Genomic DNA, 21,332 nt, shown 5'->3' with positions numbered 1-21,332 from the left:
GAAGGGAAGCTTTGGCCGAGCAGAACCGCTTGCAAGGAACAGTTGAACTTACTTGATTGATGTCGATGCTGGGGCCCCTTGGCCTTTGAAGGAAAAAAAAAAAGGTGGAAAATAGGGACCTGCAAAGGCGAGAGGAAGGAAAACCTCCAGGACAGCTGCTCTTTGCCCTCCTTCAGTGGCCCAAGAATCCAGACCAACTGCGGCAGCTCTGTGTACTTTTAACTTCGGTACAGAGCTGCCCCTAATCAATAGTTTAGCGCGGTTTCGATTATGCGATGTGGGCTGGCCTAGCAAAGGCCCCGAGGCTGCCTCATGAAACCGCGCTAAACTATTGATTAGGGGCAGCTCTGTGCCGAAGTTAAAAGCACAAAGAGCTGCCGCTGCTGGTCTGGAGGTGCGGAGACAAGGCAGGAGGCATATGCAGTGGAAGGCAGGAGTCCCGGCACAGCGACTGCAACAGGAAGTTTCAAGTCAGCTGACGCCGGCCTTTCGTTGCGGCGGGGACCGAATCCTTCGCGGACCGGCAAGATTTTTTTGCGGACCGCCACCGGTCCGCGGACCGGCGGTTGAAGAACTGTGCTCTAAAGCATTTGTACTGTATAGTACCCCTCTAATTGTACCCTTCAATCCCCTTTTCCTTCAGAAATTTGTCCAGTCCCGTTTTGAAACCCAAAATCGTACTCTGCTTTACTACCTCCTCTGGAAGTGCATTCCAGGTGTCAACCACCCTTTGAGTGAAGAAGAACTTCCTGGCATTTGTTTTGAATCTGTCTCCCTTCAATTTTTCCGAATGCCCTCTAGTTATTGTTGCCTCCGCCAGTCTGAAGAATCTGTCCCTCTCTACCTTCTCTATAACTTTCATGATCTTGTAAGTTTCTATCATATCCCCTCTAAGTCTCCGCTTTTCGAGGGAAACGAGCCCCAGCTTCTCCAGTCTCCCATCATACGAAAGGTTCTCCATTCCCTTTATCATTTTTGTTGCTCTTCTCTGGACCCTCTCCAGTATCGCCATATCCTTCTTGAGGTACGGCGACCGGTATTGAACGCAGTACTCCAGATGCAGTCGCACCATCGCCCTATTCAGTGGGAGGATAACCTCCTTGCTTCTGGTAGCAATACATTTCTTGATAATGCCCAACATTCTGTTCACCTTTTTCGAGGCCGCAGCGCATTGTGCCGCCGGTTTCATTGTTTTATCCACCATAACCCCCAAATCTCTTTCTAGGTTGCCTTCCCTCCATAATATCCCCTCCATCGTGTAATTGTACATCGGGTTTCCTTTCCCCCATGTGCATAACGTTACATTTCTCTACATTGAAGCTCATCTGCCATTTAATTGCCCACTCACTCAGTTTGTTCAGGTCCCTTTGGAGTTCTCTACATTCCTCAACTGTACTAACCTTACCGGAGAGTTTTGTGTCGTCCGCAAATTTTATAATTTTACACTTCGTCCCTGCTTCCAGGTCATTAATAACGGGTGCTAGAATAGATGTCTGTCTGTCTTTCTTTCTTTCTGTCTCTCTCCCTGCCCCTGTCTCTTTCTTCCTTTCTTTCTGTCTCTCTCCCTCCCGCTGTCTTTTTGTCTTTCTTTCTGTCTTTCTCTCTCCCTGGCCCCCTTTGTCTGTCTGTCTCTCTCCCTGTCCCTGTTTCTTTCTTCCTTTCTTTCTGTCTCTATCCCTCCCGCTGTCTGTTTGTCTTTCTTTCTGTCTCTCTCCCTGCCCCCTGTCTGTCTTTCTCTCTCCCTGGCCTCCTTTGTCTGTCTTTCTTTCTGTCTGTCTCTCTCCCTGGCCTCCTTTGTCTGTCTTTCTTTCTTTCTGTCTGTCTCTCTCTCTGGCCTCCTTTCTCTGTCTGTCTTTCTTTCTGTCTGTCTCTCTCGCTGGCCCCCTCTCTGTCTTTCTTTCTGATTCTCTCCCTGCCCGCTGTCTTTCGTTCTCATGTGCTGCCTACCTGTCTTTCTGACTCCATGGCCCCCCTGCCTGCCTGGCTTTCTTTGTCTTTCTCTATGGCCCTCTTCTGTCTCCCCAAAGCAAACAAAGATTGCTTCATGCCCCAGCACACTCCTTCCCCCAAAGCAAAGCAAGGTCGCTCCCTGGCCCCCTTTCCCTATCCCCCCACTTCCGTGTGCAGCAGCAGTATTTCCCTCCCACTCTTCCCTGTGCAACAGCAGCATTTCCCTCCCCCCACTTCCCTGTGCAGCAGCAGCATTCCCTCCCCCTCCATTTCCCTGTGCAGCAGCAGCAGCATATCTCTCCCCCCACTTCCCTGTGCAGCAACAGCAACATTCCCTCCCCATCCATTTCCTTGTGCAGCAGCAGCAGCAGCATTTCCCTCCCCCCACTTCCCTGTGCAGCAGCAGCATTCCCTCCCCCTCCATTTCCCTGTGCAGCAGCAGCATTTCCCTCTCCCCACCCCACTTCCCTGGGCAGCAGCATTTCTGGCTGTTTCCCTTACCCTTGCTGAAGTTATTTTTGAGTTTAAAGCTGCCGCGGCGGCTCCTCTCACGATCCACGCCTGCGTAGGAAGCCTTCTCTCTGACGTAACATCAGAGAGGCTTCTGACACAGGTGCGGCTCGTGAGAGGAGCCGCGGTGGCAGCTTTGAACTTAAAAATAACTTTGGCAAGGGTAAGGGAGCCGGCCAGACTGTGGGCCGCAAAACAGTTCCTGGGGGGCCGCGTGTTTGACACTGCTGTTAGACGGAGTGAGGGCAGGAGTCTCTGGCTTGTTCCCTGCCTCCGTGTTCGAAAATCGAATTTGGCATGGACCCAGGGACCACAGTGGCAGGGAACACGCCATCCTAAGTGTGCATGCGTGCTTAGGGTTTTATTATAGAGGATTCCACATTAGTAACTAAAACTAAAGTCCACATTATAGGGGGAGAGAATCAATCACGTCCAAGGAAAGTTGGATTTTAGGAAATAATTCTAAATTAAATCAAATTACAGAGTGCAGTTTACTGGTTAGGTGATTCTATGGAAGTCTCTGAAGTTCTTTTAGTTGCTTTACTCTCGAGGAAAATGTTTAATTGATCGGGTTCATAAAAAATATATCTATTGCTCTGATAAGTAATGCAGCATTTATAAGGAAAACGTAACTGAAAAGTTGCTCCTAAACTCAGAACAGACTGATGATAAAGCTTATGGGGTTTTAAGGGTCTTGGGGTGGTGCCCCTTCTGCTGTGTAGGCTGGGTCTTCTTTAGTGCCCTGTTCCTCATTTTTGCAGGTGTTAAATGTTTCAATTTCTTATTGTTCTAACTTGGCCTTTTATTGGCAGTTGTTGATTATGTATTTGGTTATCAGCAGCATTGATTTGTATCGGGGAGTCCCCGCACCTCCCTCTCTTTTTCTTGTGTTTCCTGTTTGTATTAAATATTCCTGGCTTTGCTACCTACTGAACTTCAAGGGGAGTGGCTGTACAGGTGACCTTGCAGAGGGGGTTAGTGTTATTTTTAAGTTCTGCAGCCAAGGCTGGAATGGATGCACTACCCGCTAGTTCAGGCTCCAGAGGATATCTACAAGAAGGAAGATTAGCAGAGGTAAGAAACCTAATCTTTCATTATTTCCTAAGGGAACTTCGGGGGTGGTTTGTAAAATGTTTTAAAACTAGTTTTTCACAGTTTTGATGGTAGGGTTCAGGTCCCCCACCTCCCCTGACCCCAAATCGCTATTTTTAAAATTTATTTTATTTTATTTCTTTTAGGTGCATAGACAGGGTTTATTTGATAATAACTTTGATTTGTATAGCACCTTCCATTCAAACAGGATCCCTAGGTACTTTACAATTACATGACTTCAAAAATCGTATATATAGCCATCTCTGAGGCAAATGCCTTGAAAGTTCATCTAACCAAATAACAGTTTCCAAATGGGGAAGAGATGATTACTACCCACTTACACTTGAGCCACAGAGAAATAAAGTGACTTGTCCAAGGTCACACAGAGAATGCGTGGCAGAGCCAAGATTACAACAGAGAGATAAACACAGGATCTGCTCAAAGTCCTACACAATATGTAGCAGAAATGGGTTTGCAGATGAGGTACAGGTAGGTAACTACATTTGCCCAGAGTTACCTCTGTATATTTTGGTTGTATTGATACAGAGCAAGAGTTGAAACATACATCTTGGCTCTTCTCAACCTATGCTCTAAGCACAAGATCACAGCTACTCTCCCTTTCTACCTCCAGAATTACTTTCACAATCCTTGTAGCTGCAAAACAGTTGGTACAATTCAAAGGATATTTTTCTTTAAAATGGTTAAATGTCTTATGCTGAGACCTAAAAACAATACACAGGCCAACAGGGCAAAAACTTTCTCCAAGCACAAGAGGTGACTGATAAAAATCCTTTAGGAGTCCTCATAAAGTAGTAGACTGGCTGTGATATTAATGGCTTCAGTATCAACCAGAAGTGCTTGCCTTGGAACAGCTGTTGTCATCTGGCAAGAGACTTTCACCCAATTTTTTTTTAAAAAAAGAAGACTGTAAAATAGGTGCAGGTGGTGTAGTAATGCAGAGTCTATAGTACTCGGAAACCCACGCATCTGGTATTAGGTAAACAAATCAGTAGCCAATCCATGGATTATTATTCTCTTTTCTAAATGGCACTGAAGTTCCAAGTAAGAAACTTGTCAGTAGTATAATGGGTACACCTCATGCCAAAATGATTGACAGCTGTCAGAGATAAGGATCGACCAATCAGTGTTCACTTCTGGGCTAAGCCCTGCCCATTCTCTGCCCATACCATGCCCACTCTCTGCCTACTTTTACCCAAACCCTGCCCATGCCCCTCCCACTCCACGCCCACTTTTCCCTTTTCAGGCCCCGCCCACACCATGCCCACTTCATGCCCACTTTCCCATAGCCCCACCCAGGCCCCACCCACACCATGCCTCTCCCACCCAGGCCCTGTTCCCTCTCCACCCATGCCCCACCCCCTCCAATAGAAATGAATGGTGGTAGCCCCGCCCATGCCCCGCCCCATAGGAATGAATGTTGGTGGCCCCGCCCCATGCCCTGCCCCCTTGCCACATCACCGGAAATGCACTTTCTGATGACATCACCGGAAATGGGGGGCGTGTTTGACCCCGGAAATACGCTTTCTGATGACATCACTGGAATGGGAGTGCCTACCCTACCGGAAGTGCACATTCTGATGACGGAGGAAGAAATAGGGTAAATGAAGCACCAGAAATGCGCTTTTCTGACCACATAGGCGGAAATAGGGTAAATGAAGAGCCGGAAATGCGCTTTTCTGATGAGACGGAAATGCATTTTCTGATGATGTTACCGGAAACAGACTTGGTCAAAACCCCCGGAAATGATGTGGCCAGAAAAAGAAGTGTCTATTTAAACAATTTTTAGTTAAAAGACAGGTTTTAAGAGCTCATTGTTAGAGCAATGCACAGGCAGATCACAAAACAAAAGACATTTACAAATTATTTCCTGTTTTTTTTTAAACAGGCTGCATTTTTTTTTAAAAGCTGCATTTTTTTCTTTCCTGGTTTTTAACACACTTTCAGTAGGAATTCTGAGTTAATGGTTAATGGGCAACACCCTGGTTGTCATGGTAACAGCTGTTAAGCCCCTTGCAGCCCCCTGATAAAGCCAAGGGGGAGAGGGGGAGGTGTGTTTAAACCTGTCTGAATATGTCCCGGCTCTTTAACAAAACAGAAATAAAAAAGTTCTCAAAAAAAACCCAACTGTCACCTAACAGCCACTATTAAAAGGCAGAGTTTTAAGACCTATTTTTTTATTTAGAGTAAAGTTGACAGCTGATTGGAACATGATAAAAGAATCTTTATTGAAGCAAATTTATTATGATCCATACGTGGCAGGAAGCTATGGAGGCATTAACCCTCTACTTCAAGCGGCTAAAAGAGCGATATTACAGTCCAGAGAAAAGACGTAGTAGACTGGGTCACCAGTCAAAACGCATACAATTTTCACAGACCGGCTAGAATCCATTTTAAAAGAAATAAAATAATGGTGTCAGAAGTTGACAACAAGTGGCAAAGTGACTTAGTTGTCATGTCAGCCTTTGCCCGTTATAACAACGGTTACAAATACATCTTAACGGTAATAAGATATCCTGTCAAAATATGCATGGGTCATGAGTTTAAAAACAAACACCGGTCACGAAGCTAACAAAGCCTTTGAAACAATATTTAATATAGGGCGTACACCTGAAAAACTTCAAACAGACAAGGGTAAAGAATTTTTAAATAAGTCTCTGAAGAATTTATTAAAACAAAAAGGTGTTGGCAATTTTGTGACTCATAATGATGTTAAAGCATCTGTAGTGGAAAGATTTAACAGGACTTTAAAATCCAAAATGTGGCGGTATTATACTGCCCATAATACCTTTACTTATCAAGACATGCTACAGGCTATAGTGCACAACTATAATTATAGTTTTCAAAGAATGATACAGGTGAGGCCTGTAGATGTGACACCCTCAAACTCTGCAGATTTGGAAAACAGTCTACGGCAGTAACATCAAACGCAATCCCACTAAGGATCTTTTAAAGAAAGGAGCCCATGTAAGGCTGTCAAAAGTTAAAGGAAAATTTGACAAAGGTTACGAGCAAACATGTATGGATGAGATATTTATAATAAAAGATGTTTTAAACAGGAGCCAGAGGACAACATACAAGATACAGGATTACGATAGCGAAGCTATACAAGGTTCTTTTTATCCTGAAGAATTACTAAAAGTCAAGCCTCTACAGGACAGAATATACCGTATCGAAAAGGTTCTAAAGGTAAAAGGAGGGGGTAAAAACAAAATTTGTCTCGTGAAATGGAAGGGGTGGCCTCAGAGATTCAAGACATCTGATTTTGTCTTTTGAAGCAGCACAGAGAGAGAGAGAGAAAAAAAAAAGAATGACGGTGGCTTTTATATCACATTGCCTAGCAATGCTTCGGCAGCTATGGTTCCCCATAATAACAGCTCTAATTTTACCATACAAATAGCTAGGCCTTTGGACTTACAGGGGCCATGGGAAGCGGGGCTGGTGGAAATATAATACCCACATACTTGGGAAAATATTAAGGAAGACATAAAGTACGTAGTCACCTCTGGAGAAGGAAATGTACACCAATTTACAATCCAGAGAGGATATTATAGGACCATGGGGAGGTTATTGGAATCCATGAATCATGACAGAAGCGTCTATGAGTCTGAGAGACCGCCAAGAATCATATATGACCCCAATACGCGTAGAATTCATGTAAAATCAGAGGATAAGTCTGTTATTTCTGCAGGGGGTGATTTGGCAATCATTTTGGGGATAAAGGCTAATGTTAATACAAGGCATTCTCATTTCCCAGCAAATATCGAGTCCGGCTTTAATACCCTCTACGTGTATACCGATATTGTAGAGCACCAGTTAGTAGGTGACCATTTTGTACAACTGTTGCACTGTGTTCCAGCTCTAGGGTCAGCAGATAAGTTTATCACCCTCACGTACGATAAACCACACTATGTATCTGTGAACAAGCAGCACATCGACACCATCACATTTGCAATAAAGACGGAGCAGAACAGTAACGTCTCATTTCGTTACGGGAAGGTGATCCTTAAGCTTCTCCTGCAACCCAGGAAGTCTGTTGTGTTTTAAAATTTTGGTGTCTAAAGATTACGGAGACCCCATAGCATACAAAAATTATTACAAAGCACAAGCCGGTTATGGACTTTCAGGATATCACGGGGCCCCTGTCATGTATGGTGCCGGTGTAGGTAGTGTATTTCATAGTCCCTTTAGAAAAGCAATACCGCTTTTGAGAAGTTTTGAAATTATTAAACCATATGTGAAAGGAGCCGCAAAAAACATAGCTAAAGATGTCATGGGCCATGTCGCAACAACTGTTCTAAATAAACTAAACCATTCCGCAGAGCAGGCGGGGTCAGGTCTGGCTGTGGTTAGACGAGCTGTTAAAAGAAAGAGGACCCATCCTCAAGAGATTCTGGAAGGACCTCCAAAACCTTTTAAAAGAAAGAAACCCCAAGGTAACAAATCACAGAAGCTATCTGGAAGATCCAAGAAGAGAAGGGCCCGTTCTATGAAACGTGATATATTCTAAAAAAACCATGGCTTTTGTACACAACGACTGATCCTCAATTACGGTGAAGGAGCCCTCAAATCACAGTTCACAAGCGGCCTGTTTTATAAGGATACAGCCGAACATCACGGCATTAGAGATATAAGTGCACGGAATGTGGGTTTTACAGAAAGGGCTCACTTTACAGCATCTAGCCACAAGGTGGAGCTGTTGGGACATTTACACAGTGATCTATTTTTCAAGAAAAGCTACTCATCAACGGTGTAGATCTTAAAATAAAACTGTCTCGTAACAAAAACTCTTTGGGCCTGATTCTCCAAAGTGCGTCCCGATTTTAGGCAGCTGTAGGCGTCCTACAGCTGTCTAATCAGCCAATCGGGATGCACGTTTTAAAAAAAAAAATGCTCCCCAGGCAGGCCGCCTATATTGAAGGCGAGGCCCGCAAGACACCTAGGCCCTGATTCTGTATAGGACGCCCAGGAGAGGTGTCCTATTCAGAATCGGCCTACACTAAAACCCCGATTCTGTAACCGGCGTCCATGTTACAGACGCTGGTTAGAGAATCGGGTTAGATTAGACACGGCCCGCTACACTTATCGCGGCAAGGGATCTCTCTGCCACTATAAGTATAGCGGGCCACTGCCCCCTATCCGATCGCTGGCAGGAGGGTGCCCAATCCCTCCTGCCCGAAGATGCACCTTCCCCCCCCAGACAATATCGATTGCTGGCAGGAGGGTGCCCAATCTCTCCTGCCCGAAAACGCACCCCCCCCCCCGACAATATCGATCGCTGGCAGGAGGGTGCCCAATCCCTCCTGCCCGAAGACGCACCCTCCCCCCCGACAATATCGATCGCTGGCAGGAGGATGCCCAATTCCTCCTGCCCGAAGACGCACCCTCCCCCTCCCCCCAGCGCTAACAACCCCCAAACCTCTACCCCACCAAACTAACCTTTTCTTAAGGCCAGATGGGTCTTGTCCGTCCAGCCGGCAGGTACGCCTCGTCGAAATGAGGCGGGCCCGCCCCTTCCTGGCCCATCCCGCCGAAGCCTAAGGCCTGATTGGCCCAGGCTCTAGAAGCCTGGACCAATCAGGCCTTAGGCATAGCAGGTCCGCCCATCCCCACTAAGTCTAAGGCACCCTCCTGCCAGCGATCGGTAGTGTCGGGGTGGGAGGGAGATTGGTAGTGTCGGGGGGGGGGGCGGTTGGTAGTGTCTGGGGGGGCGGTCGGTAGTGTCGGGGGGGGGCATCTTCTGGCAGGAGGGTTTGGGCACCCTCCTGCTAGCGATCGGACAGGCCGCGGCCCGCTATACTTATAGCGGCAGAGAGATCCCTTGCCGCAATAAGTATAGCGGCCGCGTCTACTTACAATGTAGACCAGCATTTTGCTGGCCTACATTTTAAGAGTTTCTTCCTCTACTAGGGAGACGCGTAGGGCCGCCTAGGTTCGCCTAAGGCCCGCCTAAGGCCCTTAGGCGAGCTTAGGCGTCTTGCGGGTCTCCCTAGGCTCCCGGAGGTGCCTTCAGGCCTGCCTGAGGAGCATTTAAAAAAAACAAAAACGTGCATCCCGATTGGCTGATTAGACAGCTGTAGGACGCCTACAGCTGCCTAAAATCGGGACGCACTTTGGAGAATCAGGCCCTTTCTGTTTAATGAGCGGTGATGCTGACCAAAATTATAAACTCCTTATCCTAAATGCAGCCCTCTTTGTAAAGAGAGTTAAAGTGTCCCCTGGAGTGCGCTTGGGACATGCTGAAGCTCTACTGAAAGCTAACGCCAAGTATGTGATAAACTGTGTGGGGTTGAAGGTGTTTAGCATTTTTTCAGCGTGATGCATCAGCGGTTTGTCAGAAGACCCGTTATCAACGGTAAAGCAAAACTTAACAAGGGCCCTATAAATCCGCCTGATTGTTTCACCAACTGCTTCTTTTTTTTCATAAGGGTTAATCTTTTATCACACAGTCTTTTTATAGCGTGATGCTTCGCTTTTAAAACCTTTACCTGGTTTTGTGAAAGCGGGATGTTACCTTTCAGGGTGTTGAGAGCGATTTCAGCTATAGCAGCCACCAAATCATCAGAAGCTGTATTCAGGATGGCTTTTCTGTGCTGCGGCGAGGCTTTGACTAAAAGTTTTAAAAGGGGCAGGTTTCTCTTTACATGGATAGACATGTTACCTGAGACACGCCCCAGCATATATGAAGGGATCTGGTTATGTATTCACAGCCTTTTACGGGTTGATTGTGGTTTTACACAATATAATGTTGTCCAGTCTGGCGGGAAAATATCCGTTTTCAATCTGTAAGCCTCAAGCGTTGTGGTATTTACCGTATTTTCTCGCATATAACACGCGCGTTATACGTGGTTTTTACAAACCGCGCATACACTTGTGCGTTATACGTGTGAGCGCGTTGTACAAAATTTTTTTTACATAGTTCCCCCCCCCTGACACCCGATTCATCACCCGGAAGGAGCGCTCGCACTCCCACCCCGAAGGACCACTCGCACCCCCACAGCCTCCCCCCTCCCCCATGGAGAAGCTGTCTACCTTGTTTCCAGATGCCAGCCCAGCTGCTTCCTCTGCCGGCGGTCCTGCCCCTTCTCAGAGCTCTGTGCTGCGCTGCTTCCTCTTCAGGCGGTCCCGCCCTTTCTCTGATGTCAGAGAAAGGGCGGGACCACCGGAAGAAAAAGCAGCGCAGCAGGGCTCAGAGAAGGGACGGGACCGCCGGCAGAGGAAACAGCTGTGCTCGCTGGCATCCGGAAACAAGGTAGGCAGCTTCTCCATGGGGGAGAGGGGGGAGGCTGTGGGGGTGTGAGCGGTCCTTCGAGTGGGGGTGCGAGCAGTCCTTCGGGGTGGGAGTGCGTGCGCTCCTTCGGGGTGGGGGTGCGGGTGCGTGCGAGCGGTCCTTCAGGGTGGGGGTGCGAGCGGTCCTGTGGGGGGGTGAATCGGACGTCGAGGGGAAGCATCAGGCTTTCAGGGTAGGGACAGGACTTCAAGGGGGAAAGGAGAGTCGGGGCGGGCGAAAAGAGAGTCGGGGTCTCCAGAGGAGAGTCGGGGCGAGCGAAAGGAGAATCGGGCAGCATGCGCGGTATACGGGTGTGCGCGGTATATAAAAATTTCTGTACATAAATTTGTGTTTTTCGCGCGCTATACCTGTGTGTGCGTTTTACACGGGTGCGCGTTATCTATGTGAAAATACGGTAAGTCCGCACAGAGATAGCCGTACGGCTTTCTGGTGGCATCCTCGAAGGCCTCTAAAAAGAATTGTGATTTTCCAGGGTACATCTGTCTAGCCAGAATGGCTATCTATAACTTATCTCTAGGATTCTTAAAGAGAACCATGTATTTGGTGTTTAAAGTTATAGTCCGGCTTGTTTTACCCTGGCAGAAAACATTCTAAACTATATATATATGATGCTCAGGTTTCTGTGATGTACATACTTAATAAAGGCATTCTTTATTTTGCCGCTTTTACAGGCAGAATCCATTAGATCATCTACAATAACCACGTTTACTTTATGGGTTGGAAACATTCGGTCATGGTTAAAAGTATCAGACAAAATGTCCGTAAAAGTAATAAATGTTATTTAACATTTCTTTATACAAAGATTGCCAACAACTATAACACCAAACAATATTGTCAGGCATGACAGACAATACATGGCCAGCGTGTTCTAACAGTTTTTTAACAAAGAAGCTCTTGCCTGAATTGGACGGTCCTGCTAATATACAAGAGAAAGGGTGCGACCAGTGGGCATCCACCGTGCTAGTATCCTTAGGGTAGTGTGCTGAACCCATCCTCCTCCTTCACTCTTTTGTCATACACAACTTGCTGTGTTTTTTTAATCTCACCGGTCTCTATAGCCCACCTCTTTTTGTTTCTTATAATACCGGTTTGTTGCACCCCTATTTTTTTCTGGAGTAAACCCTCGGCACCCGGTTTGTAGTCAAAAGCTAGATCTTTTAAACTAGTAAAATTGATTTTGTGGCTGTTTGCTACATTTAATGTTATCCCTTTCACTTTCATACAGGTCTTTCCACTTGACAGTTTGTAACCGTATGTTTTAGGACCCGCTGATACATACTCTGTTATATGTTCATCTGCAGGTATCTCCCTGGTGAGCTCCCCTAAATAATCACCCAGAGGGGGGTTCTATTCACCCTCGCGGCTCACAAATATCACAGAATCTGTATCGTGGTACAGACAAAGTTCTTGTAGACTGTCTAGAAGTTTGTACAACTCTAAATGCGCATAGGCTGTTGTAAAACAGGCGATGAAGACATTAGTAGTGCAAAGTAGTGCGGTCTTTTGAGTGCTTCCAAGACACGCAGGTCGTTTCATCATCGATAAAGTCGCACGATGAAACCTCAAATTCAGGGGAAAACAGGTATTTAAAGAGATCATCGGGCTCTCTGACAATACTAACGGTAGGCATGTTTGTCCTTTGACCAAATTTCCCCCACAGAGAATTTAAGAAAAGTTTTGCTATTTGGCGTTTAGCAGGGTTTAGCTGAATATGGTCTGCACGCAAAAGTACACCTTCTTTTCTATAGAAATCAGAGATGTACATGTTTTGTTTTTCTGTATCATTGCACCACCGGGGGTAGTCAGAAGCCTTTTGTTTTTGACGGAGGTGTATTTTGATGTATTCAAAAAAGAGACTGTCAGATTTTTGCTCGAAATGCCAGATTTCATAGATTTCAACAACCACATACCCTTTTGCAATGGCAACATCCATCTCCACCTTGCACCAAGTCCCCACAAAAGCTCTCTCCACATCCGTATGGTTACACGATTCCTGTTGCCGTGCATCGGCGCATGTACGGCACAAAGGAAACATAAGCTTACCACCCACCCTAACGGGTAACACCGGGAAAAAGAGTTTTCTTGGAGGATATACTTTTGCTTTTATAAAACCAAAGTAATTTGTGGGTGGACCAAATTTGTCATAAATGATTTGCAGATGGCCTGTTGGATATTCCTTTGTTTTACTGACAAAAGGGTATAGGCTGGTAAAATCGTAGTAGTGTATTTTTTCCCCAAGTTTTGTTTTGTAGTATAGAGAAACAGCATTTGTTCTAAACCCCAAAAAGGGCATCTCGTGGGATCAAGGGTTGCGGTAATGCAGCGCTAGCCAGGAAGTCTGCACAGCCCCTATCATTTTCTATGACCATTCGCTTCCACTCATGCTCCCACAGACTCATGACCTTGAAGCCCAGGCTTTCCAGGTAGGCTGTCTTTAGCTGCTTTTTGTAATAAAGAAAGCCATAGGTCGTGGCTGCTACAGGATTCTGGTCTTTATCATTATAACAGACCGGACAGCCGTGATAAAAGCAACTATTAAATTCAAAAGCTGTTTCTACTCCATCAATGATAGTGTAACCGTCAAGAAAATAAGACCCCCACCTTTCTTTCACCCCCGCTCAGAGCATGCATGATCTGTATATTTTGTGCAGCCTCTTGATACAGCAACCATTGAATATAGGGGGCTGAATATCTCTTTTTGTGTCTGTCATAGTTATCCGGGGGATGAGCGCCACTGTCTCGGGTTCTAAAAACAAATCTGAACGTGGCCATACATACAGAGGCTAGCAGTGTTCTCCCCAGGGCCTTTCAGCCGGGCGCTATACCCGGCTAATTTAGATGACCGCCCAGCTGTCATCTATCGCAAATCCTGCTGCTGCTGCCGGCGCCGCTCAACATTTAAAAATAAAACAAAAAAAACACCTCTCACGGGCTTGAAGACACAAACTCAGTGATTTGTATTTATTTCACAGGCAGCTACCTTAGCCTGTAGCGAACTCATGCTTCTGGGCTCTAAGGTGTGTGTGCCGGCTTCCCTTCTCTTCCTTCCGAAACCGGAAGTTACGTCCGGGGGGGGGGAGAGAAGGGAAGCCGGCACGCACACCTTAGAGCCCCGAAGCATGAGTTTGCTATGGGCTAAGGCAGCTGTCTGTGAAATAAATACAAATCACTGCCGATAAGCACGGGATGGCACATCAGAAGCCGATCTGAAAGGCAGTCCTCAGGTTGCCTCCAGTTTTGCTTGGGAGGGTTACTGAGCTATTTTGCTGTTTCTTTAACCAGGCTCTGTCCTCTGATTGGGTATGTTTCCCTGTCTCCAGAAAGCAGAATAATCCTGCTGTGTTAAGTGTAAACAACACCTCCCACAAAGCTGCTGATAATGCCTCTACTCAGATCGTGTGGCAGCAGTGAGTCTGGGACCACTCTGGGAGGTAAAAAAGGTGTCAAGTTCCCTTCAGTTCCGGCAAGCAGGGTGATCAAGACCACGGGAAATTTTAGTTTTTGGTCTCTTGGATTGTTACTCGGTTTGTAACCTCATTTTTTTTCTTGAGAGGGAGCAGAGTTGTGCCTCTGCCACTTGAATTTCCTGGTGAAGGAAGGGAGTCAGTTGCTCTGATCTTTCCTAAGTCACAGCTAAAGCCCATCGAGCCCCAAAAGAGGTAGGACAGCAAGTCATTATTAATCAGTTGTATGCATCTATGGGTAGCAAAGAAAGTTTTCTCACTGGGTTCCAGTGCTGTTTTCTATTTGAACTGCAGTGCTTAAGGTGTGCAGCTCAGAAGAGAGGTGTTTTTTTTTGTGGGTTTAGAAAAAAAATCATATCCCTTACAATACAGGGAAAAAATCTAGGCAAATCATCAGATGAGAGCTGCTACTTGAAGCTCCTACAATGGTATCATTTTGAAGTGCAGGGATTTTCATGCTGTGCATTGTGCACAGATGTTGGTATGAGCTAATGATCGCGCAAAATGGGCTATGTACATGGCTGCTGTTTCCAAGTCCTGCAAGAAGGTAGAGTTGTAGTTCCATGACAGAAATCAAGTTTTCTTTGGGCTTTTTTCAAAACTTCAGGCCAATGAAAAGTTTGTGGGTGCTTTCTCTTTGATAACTGGTACACCACATTCATCATGAAACTAAGAGCACTGAGCACTTTCTCTTTGAAAAAGTCATCCAAGAAAATAAGTATTCCCATAGATTTAAACCTTCCTTTTCTGGAAACAGCATCTGGGTAAACAGCTTAAAAAATTGCTCTGGGACTAGGTAAAATAAGGATTGCCCGGATCCCACAGACCTCGCACAGCATGGGGTCTGCAGGGCATTTTAACACCCGCAGACCTCACAATTCCCGCTCACCCTTGAGGTAAGCAAATTTTTAAGGATGTGAGGTAGAGATCCGCGAGGTTTATGGGGCTGCAAGATCCTCATTTTACCTAGTCCTCTAGGTTTGTGTGTTATCACTATGCATGTCATGCACAAAACACATATTTTTTGTGGTGTTTTGGGGGACACGAGTGACTAATTATACTTTTCTTGGGTCTCTTTTTGGTATCAAACAAAGTTGTTCCTTAAGGATCTTTTTCCTGTACATGTTCTTGCCCTAGATGGAAAACCAGGGATGGACTGTCATAGGAAAGGAAGGGTAGAGAGGGTGGACAGTGGATGCAAGGGTCAGAGAGAGGGTGGACAGTGGATGCAAGGGTCAGAGAGAGGGTGGACAGTAGATGGAAGGGGTAGAGAGCGAGAGGGCAGAGGCTGGGTAGAAGGGGCAAAGAGAGATGATAGATGTTGCATGGAAGGGAGTGAGGACAAACGTTGAATAGAAAGAAGAGAGTGAAGAGAAGATGATTAAAGCAGAAACGACAAAAGGTAGGAAAAAAAATTTGTTGCTCTACGTAGAATCAATTAGTATTGTAACTATTGATTAAAGTTTATACATAGGAAATGGAAGTAAGGCAGTTTTTTGAGACTAAACCCCTTTCCTCGGGTCAGGACAGGATACCATAACAGCTTTACACTGTACTGTCTTGAAGAAAGATTTGGTCTCTGAAAGCTAATTGAAAAATGGATTAGTCCAATAAAATGGTATTTTCTTATTTCTCATTATTTGTTTTATTTCTATTTGTTAATTTGTAAAGTGGTGATTGTTATATATCAGTTTTTTCCAATTTACATCTACTGTCTTTATATTTTGCACAGTAATAGGGAACATGTGTCACTGTTTCTGTGGTGTTGCATTGTATGCAGTCTGGTTTCTTGGTTCAGTTTAACTTTTGTCTACATATTTCTATTTTTAGTTTGTGATTATTCCATATTGGGCGCGGGTGTATCTGTTCTCTGTGTATAAAAAGGACATGGCTTTCTGTTAGCAATGACTGTATAGGATCAATTGACTGTGCAGGATCTGGCTTTAGTTTTACAATGCATGTGTTGGTGTTCTAGTGCTCACTGCAGTGTTTAAGATGCTGCCTTTTCCTAGGTGCACCCTTGTTGTGTGACTCATGGATTATTACTAAAAATTTCTTTTTTATATAGAGAAGGGTTTAAAAAATGATCAGCACTGGCTGTGGCATACTAGGTATACCACAGGATTTAATGACCCTATTCTTACTTTACTGTTGATGTAGGCATTGTTCCCCCACTACCACCACACACACACCCACTATAAAGAATTAAATTAAAGTTGTATTAACAAGCAGCTTTCAAATGACATTATAAGCAAGTAAAAATAAAATATTTTTAATACATTGCTAATTATTACCTGCATCTTTACCTAAACTGTTTTGCCCTAGCTCTCACTTTGATCTTAATCTGCTAGTTTATTATTTTGCTGTAGTGCAATCACACAGGTCTCCTTCAAGGCTCAGTAACACCTCTCCATAAATTATGTGGAAGAGGTCTGGAAGTGGGGCTTGCATCTATTTCATATCCTCAGTGAGACCTCAGGAAGGAAGCTAGTGATCAAAACATTATTAGAGGTGCTATAGAGCTGTTTCTTGTATGACTGGATGAGCTATATTTATCTTTTTTTTTCTTAGTTGTTTAAATTCACACAGAAATAAATGGCTAGATTGAACCCAATGACTTCATTAACGCATTTCCCTTTTTTAAACCTCTATACCATTTGAAAGAGGGCGCATATCTAATTATTCACTTCTAGAATTGGATACTTCTTAAATTTAGTAAAAATATTCTGGCACAAGTGTCAAACCTTAAAAAAGGAAGTCATATTGAGCATTGGAAAACAATAATAATTAACTAATAAAAATAGTACACATTTAGGGCTCATTTTACAAAGGTACGCTAGCGTTTTTAGCGCACGCACCGGATTAGTGTGCACTACCTGAAAAACTACCACCTGCTCAAGAGGAGGCAGTAGCGGCTAGCACACGGGGCATTTTAGAGCACGCTATTCTGCTTGTTAAGGCCCTAACGCACCTTTGTAAATGGAGCCCTTAATTTTCCCCACTACCAAATTTCCCCACCGCACCCGGCTACTTTTTCATGCCACCCGGCTGGAAAAAATTTCTGGAGAGAACAATGGGCTAGGGCTATATATTGGAAAGGGTCTAAACAATTCATTAGAATTTCTGAAGTACCCTCTCGTTCTACAACCACATCTTTCTGTGTCATTTTCATGATTTCAGCTCTGTAGAGAACACATGCCTGTCGCAAAATAGCCACATCCTGTTGACAGTAATAAGCCAGCTCTTTTTACAAATCAAACGTCTTGTGCTGTTTTTCCTTGTACCATTTTAAAAATGCCTCTTTTTCTTCAGGCATCATGTTTCCCACACCATAATGCTCCATATCTGGCATACGCTCCACATAGTCTTGATTTTCCTGAGTATTAAAAAAAATGCAGGAAATAACCTTTACAGCCTGGAAAACCTAAGGCCTTTGGAAGTTTGCTAAGTTTCATAGGTAGGAAATTTAGAGAGTCTATGAAACGAATAGCTAAAGGTTCAACTGTGATTTGTAAAAGCTTGCCACCTTGAACCAACAGACCTGTGTCCATCTTTTCCTTTAACAGTTGGCTAAGAACAAAATACCAGCCATAGCCTTTGGCATTATGGGCTATGAAGGTATAGTCTTTAAATTTTTTCTCACAAAAAATCTGTATAAAGGCAAAAATACACTCAAGACCCTTGAATTCCCATTTTCTTGTTTCGTACAAGTCCACCGCATATATGTAATTAGGAATGTGCCACCCTATTTCTTGCATACATTCGCAATCGTAAATAATATACTTTTCAGATGTTTTGAGTTTATTGATAGGGGTCATAAAACATAAGTGAATATCATCACCGCTTAAGGGTTCACGGCATAGCTTACACATCCTACCCTTACATTTATGTTTCTCGTTCACATAGGACTCACATTTCAGACACAGTGTTTTAAATAAACACTCCACTTCTTTTTTCTGCGCCAGCTGCATATGTCTATCTAAACATTCTTTAGAGCGACAACACATCTTGCATTTAGGACATCTCTGCTGTACACCGACATTGTTCAAACACGTCTGTGTCGAACAAAGATGACACCATAATGTACAGGAGTGGTCGTGACTATAGGGCTTCTCGCAAAAATTACAGAAATTATGCTCCCCGTATAATTTTTTGACATCGGTTATGCCGTAGAAATGATCATCATGTAGCAATAAGAAAACCGTTTTAGGATACACGGGTTGATCTGATGTTTTAAAGCAACACAACGAGTATGTATAAAACACAACTATTATATTTATCTTTAAATGTTGTTCTATTGTTCCTACATCATCGAGCATAACTTTTTTATGTACCGACCACCCCAAATCATTATGTAGCTTTTCAGCACCTGTTAACAGCTCAGCATCTGTGAGTTTTACTGGGGACATAAGTGCTGTAAGGCTACCGGCAAAACACAGGTTGTGTTATTCAAATCTATTAAATACATCCTTTTTTTCTGCAAAATCTGGCAAAAGATTTTAATACCCTTATTTCTTATTACAAGTATAACAACACGGAATAAATCACAGACCTGTATTTCTCTGTGACTTTGAAGGAGTTTAGCAACCTGGTCTAAGAAATCATCAGCATTTAGCAATTCGGGATTTAATTTACCAGAAAACAAGGAGTTGTGAAAAAGTGATGAATGTAGATGCACTTGTACGTAATCACTGGGCAAAACTCTGTTGCTGACATCGTCCAGGATATGTTGAATGCCTTGGTGTATAGCATTTTGAGCCTCACATAATGATTTATCCTGTCTAAATTAATGAAACAAAATTCTTCTGAATAAAGTACACCATGAAATTTGTCCAGTTTACAATCCCATCTTTTCACAAACTGGACATAGCCGATTGGTTCTGAATCTTTAGAAGGACCTAATGCACCCATATTTGACACCTTGCTGCTATCAGAATAATTATCAACTTCATAACATTCTTCTTCTGTGCAGTCCAGCTCTGAGACGCTTTCGCTGTGTATCTTTTTCCTGTTAGACTTTTCTATCGGCTTCACAGTATCTGCTTGTGACTTTCTAACATTTTCTTGATCTACAATTATAACATAGCATAACCGTTAATATTTTTTCCCCCTTTGAGGATCTGACTGTGCTTAACATTTTCTTCATCAACCATTATAAAAGTAATGACATTTTCTTTTACACTAGTCTCCTTACAAAATCAGCATACTTACTATTTCGTTTATTTTTTGGTTTCCGGTAAGCACTTTGGGCTCTGGTTCCTCGTCTAAGAAGCTTTCACTATGTTTTCTTTTCCTGTTAGACTTTTCTGACGGGTTCATGGTATCTGCTTACGACTTTCTAACATTTTCACGATCTACAATTTATAACATAGCATAACCTTTAATACACATTTTTTCTTCAGGGGGAGTCTGACTGTGCTTAACATTTTCTTGATCAACCATTATAAAAGTATAGAAATTTTTCTTTTAACCCTAGTATTTCGTTTATCTTTTGGCTTCCGGTAAGGAACCGGTTGTTGGTTAGAACTTGATGTAGAAGGTGTCGGTTCTCCAGCTGTTTCTTGGTCTAATCATAACGTAAAAAAGAATGTTTTGTAGATGCTGTTTTTTAAAAAAGACAAACCAACATATGTGCCAGATAATACAATTGTCACTTATGTTTAACAATATCTGTTGTCTTTTTCTGGTAAGAGATAGTTTATTTCTACCATCAGATCCCTGTTCCTGTTTTTTTAAATACAATGATAGATTCAGAGACAGAAAAAAAATGATATCCTTAAAAACAAAAATAAAAGCCCCTTTTCTACTCACCATGTTAGCGATTGATGTATCCGGGGTCCGGTGTAACATCCACAAAAACCAGAACACTTGTTGGTCTTGTCATAGCTTATTTTTATACACTTACAACCCTCTATAGAACTTATCCATTCACAAAGGCTTTATTGTATGTCTAAGGCCTCTGCTAGAGCTTGTTTGTCTTGGTTAGTCATTTTAGATATCAAAATGACCCCTACATGCCTAGAGCCTAGTTCCTTATAACCTGTCACACCTTCTATTGTTTTAGTTTGGGCTGAAAATTCACGTGGCTAGCCATTCCTAAAACACACCACACGTGTAATTTAAAAAAACTTTTATACAAACAAACAAGCAGTTACATACTGTATTTCCCACAATCCCAAGAATAAAAACATGTTTAAAAAAACTTACATACTGTATTTCCCACAATCCCAAGAATAAAATGTTTTAAAAAGGGTTTCTTTAGAAGAATGATTTATAATCGGTGTTTGGATTAAATCATTTACAATCTCTACATATTCATCATCTCTCATGAAATTGACCAATCTATTGAGTAGTCGTGGCCCATTTATAGAGGTCTTAATATCTCTGATTAAATCAATCATTAATGCTTTCATTACAAAGCATCAGTATTTTCATTTTATAGCCTACAAAAGTGACTACATTTACCACACGTTCTGGGCACAGCATATCACAAGTTTTCCTGAGTTTCTGTTGTATATCCTTTTGCCCCCATATCAAGCAATCGTGGTGTTTTTGTCCCCCAGCTCGTATTAAGCAGACTCCACAATCTTCATCCTTCACGCCTTGCAGACATTTATTTAGAATGCAGTATATAGCTACCTTTATAACTGATTTAAGTTCTGGTGGTGTTTTGGAAAGGCCTATGCCGATCCACAAACCATAATCACAAGAATCTTCAGGTCTTAATTTTAGTTTACGTTCATTCAGCGCTGGTTCTCTTTGAAACGAGCAGAAAACATAAGAACATAAGCAATACCCCTGCTGGGTCAGACCTGAGGTCCATCGTGGCCAGCAATCCGCTCTCACGGTGGCCAAACAAGTCCTGGACTTGTGTAGTATACCCCTCTATCCCCTTCTCCAGCAAGAAATTGTCCAATCCTTTCTTAAACCCCGTTACCGTACTCTGCCCTATTACGTCCTCTGGAAGCGCATTCCAGGTGTCCACCACACGTTGGGTAAAGAAGAAC

At 43.6% G+C, this 21,332-nt stretch overlaps 1 protein-coding gene and 1 long non-coding RNA gene across 8 annotated transcripts in view; one reads left to right on the top strand and one right to left on the bottom strand.

The window, feature by feature from the left end:
• LOC117359220 (probable palmitoyltransferase ZDHHC1) overlaps nucleotides 1-21,332 on the top strand; it is a 570,963-nt gene that overhangs the window by 377,864 nt on the left and 171,767 nt on the right. The window lies entirely within an intron of this gene.
• Nucleotides 18,142-20,289, bottom strand: LOC117359223. The gene is made up of 3 exons (XR_004539189.1): nucleotides 20,137-20,289; nucleotides 19,537-19,679; nucleotides 18,142-19,394 (listed from the first exon to the last, which is right to left on the bottom strand). It is a non-coding gene; the product is annotated as an uncharacterized LOC117359223 (long non-coding RNA).

The sequence above is a fragment of the Geotrypetes seraphini genome, chromosome 4, assembly GCF_902459505.1.
Source record: "Geotrypetes seraphini chromosome 4, aGeoSer1.1, whole genome shotgun sequence".
Taxonomy (NCBI): domain Eukaryota; kingdom Metazoa; phylum Chordata; class Amphibia; order Gymnophiona; family Dermophiidae; genus Geotrypetes; species Geotrypetes seraphini.
Note: the sequence above shows the minus strand (reverse complement) of the source record. Positions and strands in the feature narration are given on the sequence as shown.